This window comes from Malania oleifera, chromosome 10 (assembly GCF_029873635.1).
Source record: "Malania oleifera isolate guangnan ecotype guangnan chromosome 10, ASM2987363v1, whole genome shotgun sequence".
NCBI classification, from domain to species: domain Eukaryota; kingdom Viridiplantae; phylum Streptophyta; class Magnoliopsida; order Santalales; family Ximeniaceae; genus Malania; species Malania oleifera.
Window position 1 is genome coordinate 78,085,793 of NC_080426.1, and position 27,602 is coordinate 78,113,394.

Sequence of the window (27,602 nt, forward strand, 5' to 3'; positions counted from 1 at the left end):
ACCTAATTACAAAGATAGGTCTCCCTCTCTATTTACTATTTACGTTAATACATTACAATGATCACAACATCATTACTAATGTAAGCAATAATACTAATAGTTGATCACACTTCTCGACTTGGAGCATAGATGGAGCTAGCTTATTACAAATAGATTTATCTCGAGCGACCCCCTACCCCTAACAAAAGCTTTAGCAAAAACATAGCAAGCCAATATCAAACTTCACATCAATGAGCTTCTAACAAGTGACTCCCAAACAAAATGGCAATCAACTTAAATATGTTTCCACCTCTAATGGAAGATTATATTGGAAGCAATATGAATAGTAGTTTGATTATCACACACGTCTCCATAGGCTTAGAGCATAGAAAACCCAATTCTTTCTAACATGTTCTTCGGCCAAACCATTTCATATGTTATTTCAACTCAACACTAGACCGAGCCACAACAATACCAGGTTACCACCAATAAACACACAATAGCAAGTTGTGTATCTCCTATCATAGGGTGACCCAACCCAATTTGCATTTATCCTTGGAACATGTTAAAGTTTGATACATTGTAGGCCCACAACCTAACAACTTAAGCTTTTAGGTAAAGTGGTACTCTAAGGTGGTATGAAAGTTGGTTACCAAGAGATCTTGGGTTCTTGTTTGTTTCTCACATTTATTGTATGGTGTTTAAAAAATTATTGTGGTCCTTATCATGGGTGTTATTTATAATGTGTTTATCTCTCCACGTGCTGTTAGGCTGCACATGCAAGGGAGTGTTAAAGCTTGATATACATTGTTGGCCCACAACCTAACAACTTAAAGCTTTAAGGTAAAGTGGTACTCTAACGTAACACAAATGCAAACTCAATCCTAATACAAGAGACTTCTCCACCTTTGAGGTGGGGCAAGATACAAATGACAGCATCCAAGTGAAATGCTCAAGAGAATCAAGAGACTGGCTCACAACACTTGCTAAAGATATGTGTGATAATGGGGAGGTTAAACCTAAAGAACAAATTCAAACTCAATACTAATACAAGAGATCTTTCCACCTTTAAGGTATGGCAAGATACAAATGAAAGCATCCAAATGACATGCTAGGAAGAATCGCAAAACTAGCTTTTGACACTTGTTGTAAAAGATATGTGTGATAACAATGAGATAGCCCAACCTCCCAACAAGTCTCCAAACTCTGATATCATTCAAGTCAGTGAATATGTTACCCACATTTACTAGGAATTTTGTTGTTTGGTTTCATGTTTGGATCCCAACAGCCTAGTCTCTCATCTAAAATATATAGAGCATGATTCCACAAGATAGTCCCATAGACCATATGAGATCTACATACTTCTATGACCAAGAAGTACTTCAATAATACCAAATCTTTAGTTTAAACTTTTTTCATAGACTTTGGATAGCCTAATCATCATCACCAATAATCAGAATATCATCCACGTACACAACCAATAAAATCCTACAGAGGCAATACATATTGATATGTTGCGAATCATTGAAGGCCAAACTCAAGCAGTACACTACACCTACCAAATCATGATATGGGATATTGCTTCAAAATATAGGATTTCTTGAGACGACAAACTAATGCAGAATCCCCCTAAGAAACAAACCCAAGTGGTTGCTCCATAGACAACCCCCCCCCCCCCCCCCCCCTAATGTTCACCATGTAGGAACATCTAATTGATGCAAATCCAATGACAAGTGGCACTTAGTAAAAATTTGGGCCAATGTAAGTTTGGCAACCTAGGAGAATGGATCAAAATAGTCCAACCCATACACCTGAGTGTATCATTGGTAACAAGGAAGAGGCACCAATACACCCAACTATATCCCACCATAGATTTATCAATGGGAAGAACCACCAATTCCAAATTATCATTATCCTATAAGGAACACATGTCTTAAACCATTGCAGCCTTCCTCCTAGTGTGGGAAAAGGCTTCAAACACAAACTTGGGGAAGAAAAGAGTCTATAAAATGTTAACAAAACAGAGATATAACATTGACAAAGAATTATAACAAACAAAACTAAAGATTAGATGTTGGGTACAAGTGAGTTTACCTTCATGGACAATAATTGGAAGGTCAATATCATTCGACGATACATAATAATATAAGAAAATCAAAGACATAGCATTAGGATCTAGAGGAAGCTCTCTTCCCTTGACTTGTTATCAAGTGTATACCCGCAAACCACAATGATTCAGGCAACTAGAAGGATTTAGCTGAGATTAGGCTACCAATCTGGAAGACTAAGAAAAGAAAATGAATCATCGACTCAAGGAATTAGAATACTACAACAACAAACCAAGCCCCAAATTCCCACGAGGTAGGGTCGGCTACATGAATACTTTTCCGCCAATTTACACGGTTAAGGGCAATTTCCTTGGACAAATTAGGGGCTATTAAATCATTACAATCTCATTCCAAGTTATTTTAAGGCTACCCCTACACCGTCTACTGCACTAATAGTTACTAGTTCACTCCTCAATGTTGTACTAGCCTACATTGCAAATGCCCAACTTACCTCAAATATGTTAATTCTTTAATTTATCTTTTAATGTTATACCACTAATCAACCTCAACATCCTCATTTCGACAACTTTTACTTTTTGGATAATAATTTCTTAGTTGGCAAACATTATGATCCATAGAGCACGGTTGGTTTAATAGCGATCCTAAAAAACTTTGCCTTTAATTTTGAAGGCATTCTATGATCACACAACACACCCGTGGCACTTCTCTACCTAACTTGCTTTAACTTTATGTATTACATCTTCGACAACTTGCATATAGATCCACAGTATAGAAATCTACTTGGGCTATTAATTTCTTAACCATCAAGTTTAATATTTTTCACAATATTCCTCATACCATGATTGAAACCACATTTCATATATTTTGTCTTATTTCTACTTATCTTAAACCCTCCAGATTCTAAAGCTTCTCTCCATAATTCTAACTAAGATTCTACTCTAGCCCTATTTTCATTACTCAAGACAATACCATCTACAAACAACATACACCATGGAACCTCATTTTGGATACTCCGAGCAAGTTCATCAATTACAAATGCAAAAGGATAAAAACTCAAAGTAGTCCTCAATGTACACCTATATTGTTATTGGAAATTCCTCACTCTCCACCTATAGTTATAACGCTTTGTCATTACTCTATAGTACATATCCTTAATGACTTTAGTATACTTGTTGAATACACCCTTTTTGATCCTAAAACCCATCATAGAAATTCCCTAGGTTGCCTATCATAGACTTCCTCTAAGTAAATAAAACTCATATGCAAGTCCCTCTCCTTTTTCCTAAACTTTTCCATTAATCTTCTTAAAAGATTTGGAAAACAAATCAGCAAGCTACATATTGAACTTCATATAACTAGTAGTAATGAGCTTCTGCACAAGTTTCTCCCGAACAAAATGACAATCAACTTCAATGTGTTTTTTAGCTCATGAAAGACCAAGCTGGAGGTAATATGACGAGCAACTTGATTATCACGTATCAACTCCATGAACTAAGAATGTGAAAAACCCAATTCTTCTTATATGTTTTCACCCAAACAAGTTCACAAGTAGTGTGAGTCATAACACTATACTCTAATTCCGCACTTGACCTAACCACCACAACGTGTTTTTACTTTTCTAAGACAAAATTACCACCAACTAAGATACAATACCCAATTGTAGATCTTTGGTCGGAAGGTGACCCCGCTGAATCTCCTGTATATCCCTAAATATAAGTGTGACCCAAATCTCGATATAAAAGACCTCTCCCAGGTGCATCTCTGAGATATCTCATGATGTGAATTACTGCATCCTAGTGACTTGTCCTTGGAGAATCTAGAAATTGGCTCACAATACTTGTTGCAAAGATATGTACGACCAAGTGGCCGTGAGATAATTCAACTTTCCAACAGGTTTCTAGTATTGTACAAGATTAGGCAACAAATCACCCATATCCGACACTAACTTGCTGTTATGATCCATGGATGCACTAACCAATTTGGTTCCCACCAGTCCAGTCTCGTCCAACAAATCAAGAACATACTTCCTCTATGACAAAATAGTTCCCATGTGCGATCTAGATACTTATATACCCAAGAAATATTTCAACGGTCCCAAACACCTTTATCATCATCACTTGTAATAACAACATCATCCACATACACAATAAGAAGGATTCTACTCGATGAAGTATGACAATAAAATATAAAGTGGTCCACTGGACACCGTTAAAGACAAAATGCAAGTACTACAGCACTGAATCAACGAAACCATGCTCTAGAAGACTATTTTAAACCATATAGTGCCTTCTTGAGCTAACACACTTCACTTGACTCCCCCTGAGCAACAAACCCAGGTGGTTGCTCCACATAGACCTCCTCCCTAAGATCACCATGAAAGAAGGCATTCGTGACATCTAACTGATGCAAAGGCTAGTGACAAATGGTAGCCAAGGAGATGAACAAACACACCAATGTAAGTTTCTCAACTAGAGAAAAAATGTCTAAATAATCCAAACCATAAGTATACCCATTAGCAACAAGATGTGCCTTCAAATGAGCCACAAAACCATCAAGGTTGACTTTCACAATTATACCCAGTGACAAACAACCATAAACTTGTCAGGAGGAAGAGATACCAAGTCCTAAGTATCATTTTCCTATAAAGCATTCATCTCTTGAACTATGGCATTCCTCCACCTAGAGTGGGCTAACGCTTCTGAAACAGATTTAGGACAGGCAACAAATAATAGAACAATAACAAAACAATAATAAGAGGGCAATAAGAAGTCATAGCAACCATAGTTGGAAATGGGATGTTGTGTACATGTGCATTTAACTTTTTGGACAACAATGGGAGGATCAATATTGTGGAAAATATGATCATTAGACAAGGAAACCAAAGGTGTGGTAGCAGGAGCTAGAGGCAAATTTCTTCCATTGAGCTGCCGTCATGAATACACCTACAAATTAGGACGATCGAGACAATGAGAAGGACTTAAACTACATGGAGACACAAGTGGTTGATTGGGTAAGGAGAGCAAACTACAATCTAGAAGATTGGGCAAACGAAGAGACTCATTGAGATTAGAAACATTTAGGGACTGAGTGCAGTAAGGAGTTGACTCAAAGAAGCGATGCGATGTAGGACTATAACAAGGATGTCCCTTTTGAGTATATGAGTAGCCAAAAAAGTGGCATGAAAATCTAACTTATCCACCCTAGGAGTTAGTTGATGAACAAAGGACACACACCCAAATATACAAGGTGGTAAAGAGAATAGAAGTGAATTAGGAAAGAGAATGGAGTACGGAATTATACCGAGAATGGAGTAATAATTTTACCACTAAGAACAAAGGATGGCATCCTATTGATAAGATAGCAACCAATAAGTACAGCATCACTCTGAAACACTTCAAATGCATGCATTTGACAAAGTAAGGTGTGAGTGATTTCAAGGATATGTCTAGTTTTCCTCTCTACAACCTCATTTCGTTAAGGAGTGTGGGCATAGGATGATTGATGAACAATACCCAACTGAGTCATATAAGTGGTGAATTGAGCACTAAAATACTCTTTAGCATTATCACTCTGAAGTATTCGAATTGTCAAACCAAATTGAGTCTATATTTCATAACAAAAAGCACAAAATATATGAAATAACTCAGAACAATCTTTTATTAAATATAGCCAAGTCATCCTTGAATAATCATCCACAAAGGTTACAAAGTACCAGAAACCCAACTTGGACACAATTCTACTAGGACCCCAAACATCATAAAAGACTAACAAGAAAGGGCTTGCAGCCCGTCTATTGACCCAAGAAGAAAAAAGAACATGATGACTCACAATCAAGACTAGACAAAGAACTCAAATCAAGAACTAGACATTTCAATTTTTGCAATGAAGGATGACCAAGGCGACAATGAATTTGGAGGGATGTGGCAGCAACAGTGCAGGTGGTAGAAGAAGATAGCGGCTCAAAGTGATGAAGTCCACCAACTTCACACCCTCTGCCAGTCGTCTTCCTTGTCTTCAAATCCTGAATAACCATAGAATCAAAGAAGAATATTACTGAACAATTCATGGATTTGGTAATCTTCCTAACGAACAATAGAAAGGAAACTTGGGAATATACATAACCGAAGGAAAAGAAATAGAAGAAGTGGGATTTACAATCCCAATTCCCTTAACAACAATGGTGGATCCATCAGCAAGAGTAACACAAGGTAAATTTGCAAGACACTGAAAAGTAGAGAAGAAATTAGGTATAACTATGATATGATCAATGGCAACAGAGTCTATAACCCAAGGACTAGGATGAGAAGTACTAGATGACAGGCAGTTTGTGGGATTACATATTTAGAAAATAGATGCAATGGGAAGAGAAGCTTGTTGTGATGCTTGATACTGCTAGAACTTGGAATAATCTTCCTCTCACATAGATATAATACGTTCCTCTCCACTTGGCCCGAAGGTGTAGAGTCGATGGTGGCTGCATTGGCAGCAAGTGAAGGTCTACAATGGAGATCCCAACACAGCTCAATAGTATGATTACCTTGTCCACAATGAGCGCTCTTGCAAGGAGTGCCTCTACCTCATCCATCTTTACCACCATGACTGCTCGAACCACCTCGATAACTTCTGTGATTGTTTGGTAGAGAACTAAAATCACCATGTGCGGAAAAAGTTGTCCTCTCAAAGCCAGATGCAAGAGCAAGAGAATATGTGCTAAAGGAAGCACAAAATACAGTAGAATAAACATCTACAAATTATGGCAACTTTGCACTATTAAGTATCTAGGACCGGATTGTCTCAAACTCCAGTTTCAAGCCCGCTAGAACCCGAAGAACTATCATTTGCTCCCTTTGCTTCAACATCTCACGAACATCAACGCACGACACTAAGCTCCTCATGAATATGTTTCATCTCTCCAAAATAATCTGCAATGCTCCCGTCTTCCTGTTGTAACTGAAAATACTATTGGGATAAATCACACACGTGTAATGTTACTCGAGTACAGAAGCTTGGCATAATCCCAAATCTCCTTGCATGTATCTATATGCATGCACATTCGTGCAATCTAGGGCTCCATCGAACTCCACAAGAGGGAAACAATCAAGGCAACTTCTTGAATCCACACTTCTTTTTTCTTGTCATCAAAATGATCTGATTGGAGCAAGTGGTCAGATTTTCCTAATCCTACTAAATAAACTTGAACTGCCTTAGACCATTGAACATAATTCTTTCCATCCAACTTTCCAGTTGTGTTGTGGTAGCGATGAAGGAAGCATATTTTTGGGATTCATAGACTCCGTCCCAACTCTCACAAACCAACATTTACATCAACGTCAAACAAGAAGAACAATCAAAACTAATTAGGACAACCACAAATGATGTGAAGCACCGAAACAACCACAAACAAGGTCACCCACCTACAAATTGATATAGCATTGCCACAACCTCACAAATCAACTTATGAACACTGACACTGCTCCAAGAAAAAAAAAGGCCTTTATGAACACCAAATAACAACTAATGGATTACCACAAGTCATGGTTGAAAAAAGATTGAATCTTTGAGCAAAAAACATGCCCAATAGCTTTGTAACATGGTCTAGGTAAGGAATCAGAACATGATGGAAGAAAAACTCACAAAAAGGTGGTCAAAATCTCTCTCGCCGTCGCATGGGGTCAGGATTGCTGTTAGTTCGCCGGCATGCGGCGTCACATGGGGAGCAATCCGAGGATGGGATTTGGTAGAGTTAGGGTTTTAGATGGTTCTGTTTCTGGCTATAGGGTTGGTTTTGTGAAATAATGAAAGGTTGAGGTGATTTTGAGAAGGGCAGCGATGAAGCATGTTTACTGGCGACAGCTGAGTGTGATAAGGTTTAAGTTGGATCATGCTTTGATACCATGTTGAGACTTTGGTTAAATGAATGATCTAACTTGAAGATAGGTCTCTCCCTCCATTTATAATAAAAGTCAAATACATTCTAATGACCATAATACCCTTACTAACTCTCACTAATTAGCATACTAACACACTTATACTAATACTAAAAGACTAAAATAATCTTTAACACTAACATTAGTCTTTCTATTATATGATTCATATGTTTAATTCCGTGATAATTATTACAATTTTAAATCTCCCCTTTATTTTTGCATATAGGCATTAAAATGCTTTTCCTCCACTTGACTAACATTTTCTTAATTTTTATAATTGCATTAAATGAATTAGTTAACCATATGTTGTCACCTAAGCACTCCCAAACTTCAATTGAGATGTCATCCAAACCTATATTTCTATTTTTCATCTGTTTTAAAGCAAACTTAACTTCATAACTCTAATTTTGCAAATAAATCTCAAATTTTTAATCGTTCCCTCATTTGTCAATTCTATGTTTAAGCCTTCTACCTGGTTTTTATTAAACAACTTATTAAAGTAACTTCGTCATCTTTCCTTTATGTCTTCTTCTTTAACTAAGACACTATCATCCTCATTTTTATGCATTTTATATTACCTAAATCCTTTCTCTTCTCTCTCTAGCTCTAGCAAGTTCAAATATGTCTCTTTCCCTTCTTTTGTATCTAGTCTAGTATATAAATTATTATATATATGCTCTAAATTATTATATATATGTCTCTTTTCATGTCTCTTTATACTTTTCAAAGTTTTATATGTTTTATACCAAATTCTTTTTGTCTTTATGGCTGAATTGTTGAAATATTAAGTAAAAAATGGAAGACCTAATCACAAAAATTGGACTCTCCATCTACAACAACAACAAAACCAAGCCTTAAGTCCCACTAGGTGGGATCGGCTATACGAATCATTTTCCGCCAATTTATGCGATCATGGACCATTTCTTTTGATAGATTCAAGGCTATTATATCCTTACTCACTATCTCCTTCCAAGTTATTCTAGGTCTACCCCTACCCATTCTATAGCCCCCCACAGTAATTAACTCACTCTTCCTCACTGGAACACTATGTGGCCTACATTGCAAGTGTCCATACCATCTGAGTCGTCCCTCCCTTATCTTATCTTCTATAGAAGCTACAACTAACCTACCGCAAATATGTTCATTCCTTAATTTATCTTTCAATGTTCTACCACTTATTCATCTAAGCATTCTAATCTCGGCAACTTTGGCTTTTTGGATATTTTGTTTCTTCGTCGCCCAACATTCTGATCCATATAGCATAACTAGTCTTATAACTGTCCTGTAAAACTTCATTTTTTTTAATTTTAAGGGTATTCTATTATCACAAAGCGCACTTGAAGCACTTCTCCATTTTACCCAACCTGCTTTAACTCTATGCATTACATCATCCTCAATTTCTCCTTCAACTTGCATAATAGATCCAAAGTACCGAAATCTACAAGTACTATTTATTTCTTCATCATCAAGCTTAATTTTGTCTCCAATATTCCTTCTACTATTACTAAAATTATATACATTTTGTCTTATTTCTACTTATCCTAAACTCTAGATTCCAAAACTTCTCTCCATAATTCTAACTCAGACTCTACTCAGCAGTCAACCCCTAGTTTCATCAATTAATATAATATCATCTGCAAACAACATACACCATGGAACCTCATTTTGAATACTCTTAGTCAGCTTGTCCATCACTTACAAAAAAAAGACAAAGGATCAAAGCAAATCCTTGATGTACACCTATGGTGATCGGAAATTCTCTAGTTTCTCTATCTATAGTCCTTACACTAGTCATTACTCCATCATCCATATCCTTAATTAACAGAATGATTCGAATTATCCTCTCTTTTGAGAAGGTCATTCATTATATAGGCAAGATTGTCAATTATACAAGGAAACTTAAATCGATACATGCTAATTACACAAAGTGATCTTAGGAAGCTATATACGGTACGCCAGCTAATTTACATAGAGTGATTTTAGGAAGGTATACATGGTAAGCTAAATCTCCTCTCCTATTTATGAAAGTATATACAGCCTAGATTAATAGCTATTAACAAGGCATAATTTATGGTCTTCTATTGACATTCCCCGTCAAATTGATGCGGGTTATCCATGAGCATCAATTTGTTTGTAAGAAAATTATGTCGTTGCCGTGTGAGAGCCTTAGTGAAAATATCTGCCACTTGAAGATTGCTAGACACATAAGGAAGTGAGATAGTTTGAGCTTCAAATGCCTCACAGATGAAGTGGCAATCAACCTCGATATGTTTAGTGCGTTCATGGAAGATGGGATTGGCTGAAATGTGAATGGCACTAGTATTATTTGCATAAAGGGAAGTAGGACCACCTAGAGAGAAGCCAAGTTCAGCCAATAGCCCTCGGAGCCAATGTATCTCAGCGCAAGCTTGGGACATGGCCCTATATTCGGACTCAGTAGCGGACTTAGAAACATGGCCTTGTTTCTTGCTTTTCGAAGAAATAAGAGTCGGACCGAGAAACATACACCAACTTGTAGTAGAACTTCAAGTGTCACTACACTTGGCATAATCGGCATCACTATATGCTACAAGATCAAGTGAAATACCAGCAAGATAGAAAAGTCCCCGCAAAGCTGTGCCATGGACATAGAAAATGATTCGTTGAACTGCAGCCATATGAAGGTGCCGAGCAGAACCCATGAACGACTAACTTGTTGGACTGCATAAGAAATATTAGGTCTAGTAATTGTAAGATAGACCAAGCTGCCAACCAGCGTACAATAGGCTACAGGGTCTGATAACAAGTCACTCTCTTCTTTGCACAGCTTGAGATTAAGTTCCATGGGAGTATCAAGAGGGGTAGAGTCCTGGGGACCAGCAGCAGCCACCAAGTCCTGGGCATACTTATACTGTGACAGAAAATACCATGTGAACCAGCAGTAACTTCTAGACCAAGAAAATACGTAAGAGATCCCACATCCTACATGTGAAAAGAGTCCAATAAATACTGCTTTAATTAGGAGATCATAACCGAATCAGTACCCGTGATGATTATGTTGTCAACATACACCAAGAGAATGACAACACCAAGCAAACTTGAGTAGGGTAGAAGTAAATTTCTCATACCATGCACGAGGGGCCTGTTTGAGACCATACAAGGAGCGACGCAACTTGCACACTGCCAAAGTAGGGGCGGAAAGTAAACCTGCAGGAGGACGCATATAAACATTTTCCTTGGGATCCCCGTGAAGAAAGGGGTCCTTCAAATCCATTTGGTGCAAACCCCAATTTTGAGAAGCGACAATAGCCAAAATTGTGCGTATGGTGGTCATTTTGGCCACCGGAGCAAAAGTTTCCTCATAATTTACTCCATATTCTTGATTATTTCCATGAGCTACTAAGCAGGCTTTATACCTATCCATACTACCATCAGAATTAACCTTAATAGAATAGACCCACTTACATCCAAGTGGAGTCACACCTGCAGGACAATCCACCACTTCCCAAGTCTTATTAGCCTCAAGAGCACATAGTTCCTCCTGCATGGCCTGCTGATAGTATTTCTCTTTGACTGCCTGTGAGTAACAAGTAGGAATAGCAATAGAAGATAGAGTAGCAGACAGTGCAGAAGTAGTAGTACCTACCATATGTGACGGGAATCCATAACGGTCAGGAGGAACAGATACTCTAAAGGAGCGGCACAAAGTAGCAAATGGCAAGACAGGAGCAGAAGGGGGCAGCACTAGAGGTCTCTGCTGGTATACCATGCCTGGCTGGAACCTTTCAACATGAGTGTTAGGAGCACTAAAAGTGTCATCAAAAGAAGGCAAGAAAGCAACGGAAGACTCCGGTGAGGAAGACATAGGAAAGAACCATTGATTTTTTTTTAAAAAAAACACATTCCTTGAAACACAAACCCGATTTGAGTTTGGATCATAACATAAATAACCCTTTTGTGTGACACTATATCCCAATGTGACACTATATCCCAAGAAGGTACAACGGATGGATTGAACAAAAAGCTTGTTTCTATTCGGTGGGGGAAGATGCATAAAGCTTACACACCCAAAAATGTGAAGATTTGTATAGGTAGGATCGTGATTATAAAGCCTGAAATATGGAGACTTGAAATCCAAAACTTGGGAAGGAAGTCTATTTATAAGAAAGGTTGTAGTGGTAAGTGCTTCTTCCCAAAACGTAGGAGGAACCGAAGCTCAATGAACATGGTCCGGACAACATCTAAAAGATGAAGATTCTTTCATTCAACTACTCCATTTTGTTGAGTATATGGACAAGAAGTTGAGAGATAATACCTTTAGATTGCAAGAATGACTGGAACTCATGAGACATATATTCCCCACCCGAGTCGGACCGAAGAATTTTAACAACAGCTGAAAATTGAGTGTCAACAAGAGCTAAGAACAGTTTGAACATATGAAAATCTTCTTATTTGTGCCACAAGAAATACGCCCATGTATATCTGATGTAGTCATCGATAAATGTCAAAATATTTGTATTGGGCATGAGAAATAATAGGACTAATACCCCAGACATCACTATGAATGATCTCAAAATTGTGGGTGGCTCTACTTCCTTCAGAAGGAAAGGGTTAAGTCTTACTTTTGCCAAGTTTACAAGTTGCACAATCAAGAAACATAGTGGAAGAAGAATGCTCTTTATTATTCAATAGACCAGATTTCAACAAATAAGATAGAACCCTAGAATTAGGATGATCAAGGCGCTTATGCAAAACTTCATTTGACACTCTAGACTTATTACAAAGTAAAGACAGTACAGAAAAAAAATGTAAGCTTCGTCGAACAGGTAGTTGTAGATAAAAGAGACATCCATGCTTAGGCCCCTTCGCTATCAACTGCCCTGACATCTGATCTTGCACAACACAACCACCATGAGTAAAATGTACATCATAATTTTGGTCCACAAGCTAGCCAACAGAAACTAAAGAGATTAGGTGATACAAGAACATCCTTAGAGGAAGAAGATAAATCACCAACTGCCACAATGGGTAGAGCACTACCATTGGCTGTTTGAATATGTGAAGAGCCACAATATTCTCTGACATTACTTAAACCATGGAGAGAATTAGTCATATGATTAGATCACCCGAGTCAAAGATCCAAGAGGGAGATGAAGAACCAGTACCTTGAAAACCCAATGCTGAAAATGCACTCACAATCATTTCTTGCACCGTTTCTCGAGTTAGAAAAGGTGCTGGAGGCTGTAAAGCAACAGCAGAAGTTGCAGCAGTAGCAGCAGGCATAGCTGGCTGTAAATCATCAGTAACAACAGCATGATAGACCTTGTTGGAGCGTGAAGGACGAATAGTGCAGTCCTTAATAATGTGCCCTAGCTGCTTGCAGTAATTACAAAATTTCTGAGGACAGTTGGGGCCAATATGACCATATTTCTTACAACTATAACACTGTGTGGTGCTCATGTCACGACCCTTCCCCTTGCCATGAGCAGCATAGGCAACTGAGACAGTATTAGAATAATATTCTAAGTATTGAAGCATTGTTCCTCATGCAAGATTTCTCCAAAACAGGCCTCCAAAGTCGGAATAGGATCTCTATTTACTAGAGAGGCACGAATAGATTCAAAGTCAGGCCTCAATTTCATTAGAAATTGGTCTCTTTGGCTGGTTTTGTGTACATGTTGAACTGTCACCAATTCTACCTCCAATCCTTCTGCAGAGACCACGGCCATAACAAGGTTGGAATAATCATTCCACAAAATCAGAAAACCAGAGTAGTAGTCTTGAACTGATAGATCCCCTTAAGTATAGTTAGCAATGGCAAACTGAAGCTGGAAGCCCCTAGCATTGTTGTCTTGGTTATAGACTTGCTTGAGATAATTCCACATAGCCTTTGCAGACCTATGAGGACGCAGAGAAAGAATCAGATGTGGGTCCATCGAACCAAGAATCCAGGACATGATTTGATTATCTTTGGCATCCCAAGCTGCCATGTCGGCCTCAGACGTTTCTGCAGTAGATCCCCCTTTGCTGCTGCCATCTATATGTCCCCACAGCTCTTTACCTTTGAGAAAGGTCTCCAATTGAAACTCCCAAGCAGCATAATTTTTGCCAGTGAATCTGACACAAACATGGTCTGACTTCTCCATAAGTACTGAGGCTATGATTGAGAAAACTAGGACTGAGATTTCTTATAGAATAGCTCTGATACCATAACAGAAAGGTTCGAATTATCCTCTCTTTTGAGAAGGTCTTTCATCATATAGGCAAGACTGCCAGTTATACAAGGAAACTTAAATCTATACATGCTAATTACACAGAGTGATCTTAGGAAGCTATATATGGTAAGCCAGTTAATTTACATAGAGTGATTTTAGGTAGCTATACATGGTAAGCTAAATCTCCTCTCCTATTTATGAAAGTATATACAGCCTAGGTTAATAGCTATTAACAAGACATAATTTATGGCCTTCTATTGACATTAATGACATCAATATACCTACTACATACACCCTTTTTTTCTAAAACCCACCATAGAACTTCCCCAGGTATCCTATCATATGCATTCTCTAGGTCAATAAATACCATATGCAAGTCCCTCTTCTTTTTCCTAAACTTTTCCATTAATCTTCTTACATTAGGTTTTTTGATCCTTGGAATACATATCGTATATATATTTGCATATTACAAAAATCACATTGTGGTTGAATATTTGGAAGTAAATTTCTTGATTCAGATCGTTATAATATTCAAGACAAATTTTTTAACAATCATATTTGATATTTGTGCATCTTGTCTTCAAAGCTATAACTCATACAAATATTTTGGAAGATTTGATAAAAGAGAAATTTGGTGAAGCATATTCTTGCATATAACGATTGTATCGTTACATATATATTAAGCTTCAAGTTTCATCATATGACTATGTATTAGGAATTTCAATTGTACTCACTAGCTTTGTTTGTTAGAAGTAACATTGAGTGTTTTGCAGATTGGAAATTATATTGTAATCACGGTTCGGGTTGTGAACCGAATTTGAGGAGAGAGTTGTATCTCTTGTAAGCAGCGGATTATGAGGAAGTTGTACCTCTTATAAGCAGCGGATGTAAGGGAAGCTCCGTCCCAATTTAAGGAGCAAGGATTATAGTGAAATCCTTGAGTAGGTTGCTCAAGGCGAGGACGTAGGCCGAGTTGGCTAAACCTCGTAAAATCGTGTTTGCCTTCTCTCTTCCCTTATCTTTTTAATTTCCGCAACGCATTTCATTACTTATATTGCATGTATGTATGTTGAATAACCTCACACGAACTTGATAAGTAATTTGTTAAATTTAGAAAGAGGGACTAAGAGGTAAATAGGTTTTAAAGAATTTTAAAATACCCAATTCACCTCCCCCCCTCTTGGGATTCACCTAAATCAACATTTGTTATCAGAGCAAGGTTTACATAGGCTTAATAGTTCATTTGTAAAAAGATCACATGACACACATCGGTGTAACTTCATTCGGTGAGGGACACTCATCCACTAGACCACCAATTTTCTGTGGTGTAAATTACACCTATTGGAAACTTAGGATGAGCATATACCTGTTAAATGTAGATTGGAAGGTATGGAAAATAGTTACTAAGGGAAATTATGTTCCCATGAAAGTAATTGATAAGGTAAATGTACCTAAAACTGAAGATGAGTATACTGAAGAGGACTGGAAATCAGTATAAATAAATGCTACTGCAATGAACTTGCCTTTCTGTGCATTAGATGTAAATAAATTTAATAGGGTAATGGCATGTAACTCTGCTAAAGAAATTTGGGAAAAATTAAAAGTTACATATGAAGGCACTAAGGAAGTAAAAGATAGTAGGATAGACATGCTCACAAGTGAATATGAAGCATTTAAAATGATAGCTGATGAATCTATTCAATCCATGTACACTAGTTCACACACATTACAAATTTTTTAAATGCACTTGAAAAATCTTACCATACTTATGAGTTGATCAGGAAAATACTCAGGGGACTACCTCCAGTTTGGGAGGCTAAAGCTACTGCAATAGCAAAAGGAAGAAATCTCAAGGAGATGTCGGTTGACGAACTCATTTGATCGCTCATCATCTATGAGCTTGCAATAAATGAGAGAAAGAATGAGCAAAACAAAGCAAAAAAAGGCACAGCACTTAAGGCATCGTCAGACAACTCTAGTGAAGGAAGTAATTCCGATACAGAAGATGACATGGCCTTACTAACAAAGAAGTTCGGGAAGTTCTTGAAGAAGAATAAGAAGTTCAATAGAAAATTCCGAAACTCAAAATCAGAAAGAGGAGAGTCAAGCATGAAGAAAAAGAAGAAAGATTCACCAACATGCTACAACTGCAAAGAGGTTGCACACATCAAGCCTGAGTGTCCCAATCTAATGAAAGTCTCCAAGAAAAAGAAGAAGGCACTAAAAGTTGGTTGGGATACGCACAACACAAGTTGTTCAGAATCTGAATCCAATGATGACGAGATTGCCAATCTATGTCTAATGGCACATGATGACCTTGAGGTACAATCATCATTCTCATCATCTTCTTATTATAATCTAGTGATTCTGAAAATGAGAATGACATGCTTTCATATGATGAACTGAAACAAGAATATTTGTACTCTATTAAAATACTTGAGAAGAAAACTAAGAAAATTCCTGATTTGAAAAATAAAATCAAAGAACTTTCAAGTTTAGTTGAACGTCAAAATGAATCTCATGCATCTCTCATGAAAGACAAGGATTTGAAAATTGAGGAGTTAGAAAAGAATTTGAAAGATAAATCTGAGACAATTTGTAAATTTACTGAAAGACAAAATAATTTTGAAAAACTCCTAGGAGCTCAAAGAAATTCCCTAGAAAAGGAAAGTCTTAGTTTTAATGGGAAGGAAAATCAAAAACAGAGACATCTTTACATGAGATATTTTGTAAGAGAGTCAAAATCATATGTCCATCTAAAGACTATCATAAAAATATTACATGTTTTAAATGTAGGAGGCTGGATCACATAAAATTTGACTGTCTTTTCAAAAATAAAGATGTCAAAATTAAGAAAGTCTAGAAGGTCAAAGGAGAATCTAGTACTAACCCCCATGGACCCAAGAAAATCTGGGTACCAAAAGTAGTTATCTGATTGTATCTTGCAGACATGCTTAAGATCATCCTCCTCAAAAGACAGATGGTATATGGATAGCGGATGTTCACGTCATATGACCGAAGATAAAGCAAAGTTCACATCCATCACACCCAAGGATGGAGGATTTGTCACTTTTGGGGATAATGCTAAGGGAAGGATCACAGGTGTAGGTAAAGTTGGTAATGATTCAGCACTAATTATAGATGATGTTTTACTAGTTGATGGTTTAAAGCACAAAGTGTCTTTTGAACATGACAAGTGCATTGTTGAACACAAAACTAATAATAAGATATTGTTCACTGCTGGGCGTCATGAAAACATATATAACACCAATTTTGATAACTTAACCTCACAGAGTGTGACATGCTTCTCTACTATGAATGAAATTAGTTGGATTTGACATAGGAGACTAGGACACGCAAACATGAACCTAATATCTAAACTAGTTAAGGGAGACTTAGTTAAGGGATTGCCTAAGACAAAATTCGTCAAAGATAAAATTTGTTAGGCTTGTCAACTAGGAAAACAAGCAAGAACAAGCTTTAAGAAGAAGAAAGAAATCTCCACTACTAGACCACTTCAAATGCTACACTAAGATTTATTTGGTCCAAGCCTAATTCAGGGTTTAGGAGGAAAATCATACACATTCGTCATAGTTGACGATTTTTCAAGATACACATGGGCACTATTCTTAGGTCACAAAGATGAAGCGTGTGAACAATTCATAAACCTGTGCAAGAAAATCCAAAATGAAAAGGGATATACTATCAATAAAATTCGAAGTGATAGGGGTAGAGAATGTAAAAATCAAGGCATGGAAGACTACTGCAATTCATTAGAAATAGCTCATAATTTTTCGGCTCCTAGAACACCACAACAGAATTGTTTAGTTGAAAGGAAAAATAGGTTTATACAAGAAATGGCCAGAAATATGCTTAACGAACATAAACTACCTAAGTACTTCTGGGCTGAGGCAGTGAATACCGCCTGCTATGTTCTAACTAGAGTTTTGATTAGACCATCTCTTAATAAAACTCCGTACGAATTATGGAATGGCCATAGACCAAACATATCATATTTTCATGTCTTTGGCTGTAAATGTTTTGTGCTTAGAGACAACGAACATCTAGGAAAGTTTGATATGAAATAAGATGAAGGTATCTTCCTAAGATATGCCTTAGATAGTAAAGCCTATAGAGCATATAACAAACGAACATTAAACGTTATAGAATCCATACATGTAGTGTTCGATGAGACAAATCCCTTCTCTAAAATGACTGATGAAGATGAAATTGAAATAAACAAGGAATTTGAAGAACTATCCATTGAGAATGATTCAAAAAAGAAAAATGAAATTAAGGAACCATCCACTGAAACTAATCAAATTGAAAATGAGGTTAATGAACCACCTAGAGAATGGAAGTACATAAAGAATCATCTCATTGATCAAATAATAGGTGAACCATTACGTGGAGTAGCCACTCGATCCTCACTTAGGAATATAATTAGTTATTTTTCCTTTCTATCTCAAGAAGAACCTAGGAATGTGAGTGAAGCAATTAAGGATGAATCAGGGGTGTTGTCCATGCAAGAAGAGTTAAACCAATTTGAGAGAAAAAAAGTATGGATATCAGTTCCTAGACCTGAGGATAAGTCAATCATTGGAACAAAATGGATATATAAGAACAAGAAAGATGAACATGGGATAGTTGTTAGAAATAAGGCTAGACTAGTAGCAAAGAGATATAACCAGGAAAAAGGAATAAATTTTGAAGAAACCTTTGCACCTGTAGCTAGAATGGAAGCCATTCAAATGCTTTTAGCCTATGCTGCTTATAAGGATTTCAAGCTATATCAAATGGATGTCAAGAGCGCATTTTTAAATGGCTACATAAGTGAAGAGGTATATGTAGAACAACCTAGGCTTTGAAAACCATAGAATCCTGATCACGTTTACAGATTAACAAAAGCCTTGTACGGTTTAAAGCAAGCTCCTAGAGCTTGGTATGAAAGGCTAAGTGGTTTTCTATTAGAAAATGGATTTATCAGAGGAAGGATAGATACAACATTGTTCATAAAGTCTAAGAAAGATGACATGCTCCTAGTTCAAGTATACGTAGATGACATCATATTTGGAGCCACAAATAAAGACTTGTGCAATGAGTTTGCTAGCACTATACAAAATGAATTTGAGATGAGCATGACGGGTGAACTAAATTTCTTCCTAGGACTTCAGATCAAACAAGCGAAACATGGAATATTTATAAATCAATCGAAGTATATTAGAAATCTGCTCAAAAAGTTTAATATGGAAGATGGAAAAATACTAGGTACACCTATGAGCGCTTCATTGAAATTAGACAAAGATGAACAAGGTATACCAGTAGATGTCAAGCTATATTGTGGAATGATTGGTAGCTTACTATATCTGACTGCCAGTAGACCTAATATAATGTTTAGCGTATGTTTGTGCGCAAAATTTCAAGCAGCACCAAAAGAGTCACATTTGTTAGCTGTCAAACGAATACTTAGATACCTGATAGGAACCGTGGAAATTGGGTTATGGTATCCTAAGTATACATCTTTTGAGATTATCAGCTATTCAAATGCTGATTTTGCGGGTAGCAAAGTGGATAGGAAGAGCACGAGCGGTACATGTCATTTCTTAGGACATTCGTTAGTCTCTTGGTTTTCCAAGAAGCAAAATTCAGTCGCACTTTTCACAGCTGAGGTAGAATACATAGCGACAGGAAGTTGTTGTGCTCAAACGCTATACATGAAGCAACAACTGACAGATTTTGGATTAAGCTATGAAACAATTTCTATAAGATGCGACAATACGAGTACAATAAACATCTCAAAGAATCCCATATTACATTCACGAACTAAGCATATAGAAATAAAACATCACTTTCTTTGTGATCATGTGCAAAAAAGAGATGTGACACTTGAGTTTGTATGCACGGATGAACAATGACCAGACATATTCACAAAATCACTTGCAGAGGATAGGTTTATCCAAATTAGGCGTGAATTAGGCTTGATGCATAATCGAGAGATTGCCTAGAATTATAGTAGATGACATAATTCAGGGGGAGCAATGTTACTTAATTTTCACAATTGGTTAAAAATTTCAATATCGGCTCATTTGTTATCACATTTGTTAACATTTGGTATCACTTGTTAATCATCACATAATCTTTGAAAATTGCCACACTATGTATGTTCACATTGCAATTTACATTCAACAACACAGCATTCTACATTAGCAAGAAGGAGAAGTAAATTTTCCAAATCTGATGGTTGAACAAGTTTAAATCTTTAAGATTTCAAAGAGGAGAAGAACATAAGGTTATGTCCACTCATGTATTATTATACACCTTTTTGTTGATGTCAAAAGGGGGAGAAAAATTAGGCTTTAGGCAAAAATGGTTGACAACACAAATTGTGTAAAGGGGGAGAAGAATCAGGTTATAAGAATCAGGCTATAACAAAAATTGTTGGCAAAACTAATTGTGTAAAGGGGGAGAAAAATCAGGCTACAGGAGAAGAATCAGGCTAAACAACTTGTGTATGAACATGAGCAAATTTCATTTGGCGTGAGCATATTTCACTTACTGAATACTTGATGCACTATTTGAGGGGGAGTCTTGTTAGCCGTAACCCATTTTATTCTATATTTTTGCTCGTGTATTTATCATCATCAAAAAGGGAGAGATTGTCCAGTTTTGATAATGACAAATCACTTAGTATTTGATCTGTGCATTGAGATTGTGAACAAGAACAATATTTAGCATGCACGGAAAGATAACAAGACATGGAAGCCATGAAGATTAAAGCATACACATCTTTGCAAAATCTACACATCTTGGCAAAATCCATGGAACTAAAAGAGTATAAAAATGAAGATGCAAGCGACAAGTTCAAGAACGTCATGGGAATGCGTATTTAGAACTTATGTACTCACATTTCATATGATTTAATTTGAAGCTCAACATATATCCTAGAATGACCTTAGGACTCATGCATTTCATGAACATCATTAGGGGACATTTATGGACTGAGAAATATTTTAAAATCCAGGAAAATATTTTTATAAAAGAGGCAAGAAAGAGAGCAAAGTAGATTTTTTTAACTAAAGGGAAAATCCAGGAATTGGTAACTTCAGTAGACCGAACTCAACGTTCAGTCACCTAAAGATGCAAATTCAGAAGACCGAAGTTAAGCTCAGTCGTCTGAAGAATTTCTTCAGAAGACCAAAGATTAAGTTCAGTCGCCTGAAAAATTAATGGTGAAACACAGAACCTGGCAGAAGCACCTCAGAAGACTGAACTAAGACTTCATTCGTCTGAAATTGACACTTCAGAAGACTGAACCACAACTTCAGTCGTCTGAACCTGTATCCAGGTTAATTTTTTGAAGCTATAAGGAACTTCAGTCGTCTAGGCCTTTAACCTCAGTCGTCTAAACCTGCGGGAAAGTTTAAAAATCTAATTTTTAATGAAAGAACACGCGAGCTATTTTTTTATCCAACGGTTAAGATTGATTCTAAGGGTAAGGTAACTATATATTCAACACCTAAACCCTAGTGCCTAAGATTTTTGAAAGAAGAAGAGAAGAGAACATCTTTTTGAAAGAGAATAGAGAAACTTGAACATATTGCTTTACAATTGCCTGCACTCCAACATATACTCATCAAGTTTGGGCAAATCAACTTAGAAAAACAAAAGGGATTTCATTTACACATTTTGATTTCAACTTGGTATTGAGGTTTGGTAAATCGACTTATTATTTTCAAGAGTTTGTCATCTCATCATTTATTATTGAATATTATTAGAGAGAGATCGATCTTGAGTTTTTCATATACATATAGAGAGTGTTTTGACAAGATCATTACTTGTGAAAGATTATGCCATTGGTTAAATAGTCTTTTGATTCAAGTGTGTATTTAGTTAAAGATTTTATATTTTTGATACTACAAAACCACTTGATTAAATATCCTTAAAAGTTCATAACAATATATATTATTGAGGCATATTTTCTAAAAAAAATATTACATTAGGTTTTTTGATCCTTGGAATACATATCGTATATATATTTGCATATTACAAAGATCACATTGTGGTTGAATATTTGGAAGTAAACTTCTTGATTTAGATCGTTATAATATTCAAGACAAATTTTTTAACAAGATCATATTTGATATTTGTGCATCTTGTCTTCAAAGCTATTATTCATACAAATATTTTGGAAGATTTGATAAAAGAGAAATTTGGTGAAGCATATTCTTGCATATAACAATTGTATCGTTACATATACTGAGTTTCAAGTTTCATCATATGATTATGTATTAGGAATTTCAATTGTACTCACTAGCTTTGTTAGAAGCAACATTGAGTGTTTTGTAGATTGGAAATTATATTGTAATCACGGTTCAGGTTGTGAACCGGGCTTAAGGAGAGAGCTGTATCTCTTGTAAGTAGCGGATTATGAGGAAGTTGTACCTCTTGTAAGCAGCGGATGTAAGGGAAGCTCCGTCCCAATTTAAGGAGTAGGGATTATAATGGAATCCTTGAGTAGGTTGCTCAAGGCGAGGACGTAGGCCGAGTTGGCTGAACCTCGTAAAATCGTGTTTGCCTTCTCTCTTCCCTTATCTTTTTAATTTCCGCAACGCACTTCATTACTTATATTGCATGTATGTATGTTGAATAACCTCACACGAACTTGATAAGTAATTTGTTAAATTTAGAAAAAGGAACTAAGAAGTAAATAGGTTTTAAAAAATTTTAAAATACCCAATTCACCCCCCCCTCTCTTGGGATTACACCTAAATCAACAGACTTCACACCTTTGGGGGCCGCCAATGCAGCCACCACCGACTCCTCACCTTTTAGGCCGAGTGGGAGACAACGTATTGTACCCATGTCAGAGGAAGAGTATTCCAAGTTCCATCAGTATCAAGCGTCACAACAAGCTTCTCTTCCCATTGCATCTCTTGCCCAAATAGGTAATCACACAGTATGCTTATCATCCAATACTTCCCATCTTAGTCCTTGGGTCATAGACTCCACTACCACTGATCATATCACAAGTATACCTAGCTTCTTCTCCACTTGTCAATATCCTGCAAATTTACCTTGTGTTACTCTTGCTGATGGATCCACCACTATAGTCAAGGGAATTAGGATTGTAAATCTCACTTCTTCTATTTCTCTTCCTTCAGATTTATATATTCCCAAATTTCCTTTCAAGCTTATGTCCATTAGCAAAACTACTAAATCCATGAATTGTTCAGTGACATTCTTCCCTGATTCTCTAGTTATTCAGGATTTGAAGACGAGGAAGACGATTGGCAGAGGGCATGAAACCGGTGGGCTCTATCACTTTGAGCCGCTATCTCCTTCTACCGCCTGCACTACTATTGCCACACCTTTCCAAATTCATTGTCACCTTGGCCATCCTTCATTGGAAAAGTTAAAATGTCTTGTTCCTAGTTTGAATTCTGTGCCTAGTCTCGATTGTGAGTCTTGTCAGTTGGGAAAGCACCATCACGTTCCTTTCACTTCCCGAGTCAAAACACGGGCTGCAAGCCCTTTTATGTTAGTTCATTTTGATGTTTGGGGTCCTAGTAGGGTTGTGTCCAAGTTGGGTTTCCTGTACTTTGTAAGCTTTGTGGATGATTATTCAAGAATGACTTGGTTATATTTAATAAATATCATTCTAAGTTATTTCATGCATTTTGTGCCTTTTGTTCTAAAATAAAGACTCATTTTGGTTTGCCAATTCGAATACTTTGACGTGATAATGCTAAAGAGTTTTTTAGTGCACAATTCAATACTTATATGACTAAGTTTGGTATTGTTCATCAATCATCCTATGCTCACACTCCTCAACAAAATGGGGTTGCAAAGAGGAAAAATAGACATCTTCTTGTACTTACTACTTGTTATTTGATCAACAGAATGTCATCCTCTGTTATTAGTGGTAAAATTCCCTACTCCATTCTCTTTCCTAATTCACCTTTATTTTCTCTTCCTCTTTGTATATTTGGGTGTGTCCTTGTCCATCAACTAACTCCTGGGGTGGATAAGTTGAATCCTTGTGCTATAAAATGTGTCTTTCTGGGCTACTCATATACTCAGAAGGGATATCATTGTTATAGTCCTATGTTGCACTGCTTCTTTGTTTCTGCCGATGTTACCTTCATTGATTCTACACCTTACTACACCCAATCATTGAGCACTTCTAAGCTCAATGAGTCTCTTCCTTGACCAATTCTTCCAGATTCTACATTATTGTCCTTGCCCAACCAACCAACTAAGTCTCCATGTTGTTCAAATCCTCCTCATCGTCTTGATCATCCTAATTTGTAGGTGTATTCACTACGGCGGCTCCAAGGAAGAGAGTCCCCTCTAACTTCTATTACCACACCTTTAGTTTCCTCGTTTGATTATCATACTTCCCATGATGTTGATCCTCCTATTTCTATTCGGAAAGGTAAACGCACATGTACTCCACATCTCATTTCCAACTATGTTTGTTATAACTCCTTATCCCCTTCCTATTATTGTTTTGTTACTGCTCTATCATCTACTACCTTTCCTAAATATGTTTCGAAAGCCTTAGCCCATTCTGGGTGGAGAGATGCTATGGCTGAAGAAATTAATGCTTTAGATGACAATGGTACTTAGCACTTGATACTTCTTCCTCCTGACAAGTTTGTGGTTGGTTGTCGCTAGGTTTACACTATAAAAGCCAACCTTGATGGTTCTATGGCTCGTCTAAAGGCTCTTCTTGTTGCCAAGGGATACACTCAAGTGTATGGTTTGAACTATTCTGATACTTTTTCTTCAGTTGCCAAACTTACACCAGTACATATGTTCATCTCCTTGGCTACTACTTGTCACTAGCCTCTTTATCAGTTAGATATGAAAAATGCCTTTTTGCATGGTGACCTTGAAAAGGAGGTTTATATGGAACAACCACCTAGGTTTGTTGCTCAGGGGAAGTCAAGTTTAGTGTGTCGGCTCAAGAAGACTTTATATGGCTTAAAACAGTCTCCTAGAGCATGGTTTGGTCGTTTCAGTGTTGCAGTACTTGAGTTTAGTCTTCGACGGTATGTTGTGGATCATTTTGTGTTTTATCATCATACTTTGTCAAGTAGGATCCTTTTTTCGTTTATGTGGGTGATATTGTTATTACAAGTGATGCCAATAAAGATATTCAAAGTCTCAAACTTTTTCTACAGACTAAGTTTCAGACCAAAGATTTGAGACTATTGAAATACTTCTTGGGTATAGAAGTATCTAGATCTCATATCAAAATTGTTTTGTCACAGAGGAAGTATGTTCTTGATCTGTTGGATGAAACTGACTTGTTGGGATCTAAACCGGTTGATAAAAACATGGGTCCTAACAACAAGTTAGCACCAAATATAGGTAATTTGCTACCTAATCCTGTACAATACCGGAGACTTGTTGGAAAGTTGAAATATCTCACAGTCTCTCGGTCGGATATATCACCTGCAACAAGTGTTCTTAGTCAATTTCTAGATTCTTCGAGGGCAATTCATTGGGACGTAGCAATTCGCATCTTGAGATATCAAAGGTGCACTCGAGAGAGGTCTTTTATATCGTGACCAGGGTCACACTTATATCCATGGATATACAGATACAGATTGGGCTGGATCGCCTATTGACCAAAGATCCACAACTGGGTCCTATATCTTGGTTGGTGGTAATTTGGTTTCTTGGAAGAGTAAGAAACAAGCTGTGGTGGCAAGGTCAAGTGTTGAATCAAAACATAGAGCTATGGCTCACACCGCTTATGAACTTGTCTAGTTGAAGAGCATGTTGGAAGAATTGGGTATTTCTCATTCTCAGCCTATGGAGTTGATGTGTGACAATCAAGTTGCTTTTTATATTACCTCCAACCCAATCTTTCATGAGCAAATGAAGCACATTAAAGTTGATTGCCACTTTTTTCAAGAGAAACTTGTGTAGAAGCTCATTACAACAACTTATGTGAAGTCGGACATGCATCTTGCTGATTTGTTTACCAAATGGTTAGGGGGTGCTCATGTTAAATTCATTTGTAACAAGCTAGGAGTGTATGACATTTATGCTCCAGCTTGCGGGAAGTTTTAGAAGTTATTTATGTCTTTTAATATTACTATTATTGAGTGTGTTAGTATGTTAATCAATGAGAGTAAGGGTATTATTGTCATTAGAATGTATTTAATTTGTATTATAAATAGAGGGAGAGACCTATCTTCAAGTTAGGTCATTCATTTTAGTCAAATCTTAACAGACACTATCAGGGCTAAAATGAATTTAGGGAAAAGTGGTCAAGCTAATATTAATGTGCCTCATACGCATGCTAGGGAGCAGGCTTCTAAGTTGGGTTTGGTCTTTTAGAGTGGCCTTGACTTACTTAGGGGTCCCTTTGGGGGGATCATCCTAGATCCATGGAATTTTGGAACTAGGTGGTGGAAAGAGTGCCCAATAGGTTGAATGGTTGGAAAGGGGCACTTTTTATCTTGTGGGGTAGAATCACCCTTATTCAAGCCTGTTTATCAATTATCCCATATATTATTGGTCAACTTTTAAAATTCCATAGGGAACTCCAAATATGATTGAGAAAATAATGAGAGATTTCTGATGGTCTGAAGTTGGGGGTTTTCAGGATCACTTAATTACGTGGGAGGTCTGCAAGTCTGACATGGTGGGAGGGCTAAGTTTTGGAAATTTGGTGTCTAAAGGCATTGCATTCCTAGTTAAATGATTATGGCACTTTCCCTTAGAATATAATTCCCTTTGGCATAAAGTGATTAAAAGTAAGCATGGGTCGGGTGTGAATGGATGGGATACCATTGCTAGTATGATGTTCTTCGGAGAGTCCATGGAGATCTACTAATCAAATTTATCCCTTATTCACTCCCCACATTAATTTTATGGTGGGGAGCGGTTCTCAAATTTGTTTTTGGAAAGATCCGTGGCTGGGGAATGATCCTATCCACATCTTATCCTCACCTCTTTCACTTGAGCTCAGGGCAAGATAGTATGATTTCTTTCTTTGTGGTCAACTCAGTTAACCCTCTGGTTTCTTATAACTTTCATTTCAAAAATTCTCTGAATGATAGTGGAATTGCTGGAACTCTCCTCCTTGTTCTCAGAATTCATAGATCAAAGGTCAAACGAATTCTACTTTGAAGGCAGATTTAAAAGTTTGATCATCTCTTTTAAAAAAAATGCAAATTATTATTTCAAGTTTTCACAGGTCAAACTACTTCCTCCTTGAGCATATAACAGGAGCGATGTAACCAAACAGAGCACACCAATCCTTTTTATGACATTGAACAAAAAAAGACCAATAAAAAAATAGCTTTTTCTTTTCTTCTTTTTTTTTTGTGAAGTTGGGAAGAGAGAAAAAATAAATTAAAAATAAGTTACCAGAAGGGCGTGGTTAACATCCCATAACACAAGCAAAATGTACT

At 36.9% G+C, this 27,602-nt stretch overlaps 1 protein-coding gene across 5 annotated transcripts in view; it reads right to left on the bottom strand.

The window, feature by feature from the left end:
• LOC131166408 (ATP-dependent DNA helicase 2 subunit KU80) overlaps nt 1–27,602 on the bottom strand; it is a 91,845-nt gene that overhangs the window by 41,600 nt on the left and 22,643 nt on the right. The window lies entirely within an intron of this gene.